A 3,038-nucleotide genomic window follows, 5' to 3' on the forward strand; every position below is an offset into this window, starting at 1 on the left:
TGAGACTCCGGATCTTCCTGAGATAGGATAGCCCCCACTCCAACCTCTGAGGCATCTACCTCGACTATAAAGGGGAGCTCCGGGTTAGGGTGCCTGAGAAAAGGAGCCGAGACAAAGGCCTGTTTTAAGGCCCGAAAGGCAGACTCGGCTGCAGGCGACCAATTGGAAGGGTCCGCTCCTGTTTTAGTCAATGCTACTATAGAAGCGACCAAATCAGAAAAGGTATGAATGAACCGCCTATAATAGTTTGCAAACCCTAAAAAGCGCTGAATTGCTTTTAAATTTGTGGGTTGCGCCCAATTAAGGATGGCCTGGAGTTTTTTCGGTTCCATGAAAAATCCCTGGGGAGAAATAATATACCCCAAGAAGGACACTTCCGTGATGTGAAAATCACATTTCTCTAGTTTTGCGTATAAATGATTCTCCCGTAGTTTTTGAAGAACCAGGCGCACATGGGTAATATGTTGTTCCATAGACTCAGAATAAATCAAAATGTCGTCTAAATAAACAACAACAAACTTTCCAAGAAAGTCACGAAGAACATCATTGATGAGGTCTTGAAATACCGCAGGAGCATTTGACAGCCCAAAGGGCATCTCCAGGTATTCATAATGACCCGACTGTGTGCTGAAAGCCGTCTTCCACTCATCCCCAGATCTTATTCGGATGAGATTGTAAGCTCCTCTAAGATCGATTTTTGAGAAGATAACAGCATAGCGTAACTGATCAAAAAGTACTGAAATCAAAGGCAAAGGGTAGGTGTTTTTAACAGAAATTTTATTCAGAGCCCAAAAATCAATACATGGTCTGAGCGACCCATCTTTTTTCTCAACAAAAAAGAATCCTGCACTCAAAGGAGATTTCGAAGGCCTAATGAAGCCTTTTTTCAGGCTTTCCTGGATATAATTATCCATAGCCGTGGTTTCTGGCCCGGAGAGGGCATATAATCTTCCCTTAGGTAAAGTGGCCCCGGGAACTAAATCTATAGCGAAGTCATATGACCGATGGGGAGGCAGAACGTCCGCATTACCCTTGGAGAACACATCAGCAAAATCCAGATATTCCAGAGGAATAAGTACTGGGGTAACTGCCGCAACCCGGACAGGATGGGAAATACACTCCTTAACACAAAAAGGACCCCATTGGGAAATCTCCCCAGACTGCCAATCTATGGTGGGATTATGAAAGGCAAGCCAGGGGTGACCCAAAACTACTGGAACTGCCGGACAATGTGTAAGGTAAAATTCTATTTCTTCTGAATCTAGGGCCCCCACTGTCAGCAATACTGGAGGTGTGCGGTGAGTAATAACCCCATTGGAAAGCGGACCCCCATCCAAGCCGTGCATGGTAATACGTCTATCTAAGGGTATAAGTGGAACGCCTAAAGCCTTAGCCCAAGCTAAATCCATAAAATTTCCGGCAGCTCCACTGTCGACGAAGGCTGACACCAACGAACTGAGGCTGCCAAAGGAAATCTTTACCGGAACTAATAGAGAATTATTAGAGGAGACTAACTGCAAACCCAAGTGAACCCCCTCACAATTCACTTGGTCAGAGCGTTTCCCGGCTTGTTCGGGCAGTTACGTGCGATATGTCCCTTACCACCACAATACAAACAAAGACCAGAACTTAACCTTCTGGTTCTTTCCTCTGGGGACAGCCGGGAGAGACCCATTTGCATGGGCTCCTCGACGTCCTCAGGAAAAGTATATACACATGGATTAGGCCTAAAAGTTGTTCCTCTTTCAGCCCTCCGCTCTCGGAGACGACGATCAATTTTAATAGCGAGCTCCATGAGTTTGTCTAGAGTCTCAGGAGCGGGGTACTGAAGGAGACTGTCTTTAATCACTTCCGACAGTCCGAGGCGAAACTGACTGCGCAGGGCCGGGTCATTCCAGCCACAGTCGTTCGACCAACGGCGAAATTCGGTACAATACACCTCTGCTGGATTTTTGCCTTGCTTAAGGGCACACAGGTGACTCTCAGCTGATGCTTCTCTATCTGGGTCGTCATATAAGAGGCCTAAGGGTTTAAAAAAGGCGTCTACTGAGAACAAAGCAGCATCATCCGCTCTTAGCCCAAACGCCCAGGTCTGTGGATCACCCTGAAGTAGAGACATCACAATCCCGACCCGCTGAGACTCAGTACCAGAGGAACGGGGCCTTAAACGAAAATAAAGCTTACAAGCTTCCTTAAAATTAAAAAAATCCTTTCGGTTACCCGAAAAACGGTCAGGTAAATGCATCTTTGGTTCTGGAACCATACTCGGGGAGGCTCGAAAAAGATCTTCCTGCGATCTCACCCGAAGAGTAAGGTCCTGAACCATGGCCCTCATTCCGAGTTGTTCGCTCGGTATTTTTCATCGCATCGCAGTGAAAATCCGCTTAGTACGCATGCGCAATGTTCGCACTGCGACTGCGCCAAGTAACTTTACTATGATGAAAGTATTTTTACTCACGGCTTTTTCTTCGCTCCGGCGATCGTAATGTGATTGACAGGAAATGGGTGTTACTGGGCGGAAACACGGCGTTTCAGGGGCGTGTGGCTGAAAACGCTACCGTTTCCGGAAAAAACGCAGGAGTGGCCGGGGAAACGGTGGGAGTGCCTGGGCGAACGCTGGGTGTGTTTGTGACGTCAACCAGGAACGACAAGCACTGAAATGATCGCACAGGCAGAGTAAGTCTGGAGCTACTCTGAAACTGCTAAGTAGTTAGTAATCGCAATATTGCGAATACATCGGTCGCAATTTTAAGAAGCTAAGATTCACTCCCAGTAGGCGGCGGCTTAGCGTGTGTAACTCTGCTAAATTCGCCTTGCGACCGATCAACTCGGAATGAGGGCCCATCTGAGTTAATTCCTGTATTTGGTTAACCAATAGCTGACTGGGGTTTGGCCCTAAACCTGCCGGATTCATGAGGCCGAATTTCTAGGCCCACCAATACGACGGAAAAAATTAAACCCCTTTTTTTTTTATGTTGGCCGGTGATAATGTTATGATCCTGATGCTCAGGACAGGGGAGATCTTATGTAGTGAGTCC

Source organism: Pseudophryne corroboree, chromosome 10 (assembly GCF_028390025.1).
Source record: "Pseudophryne corroboree isolate aPseCor3 chromosome 10, aPseCor3.hap2, whole genome shotgun sequence".
Lineage (NCBI taxonomy): Eukaryota > Metazoa > Chordata > Amphibia > Anura > Myobatrachidae > Pseudophryne > Pseudophryne corroboree.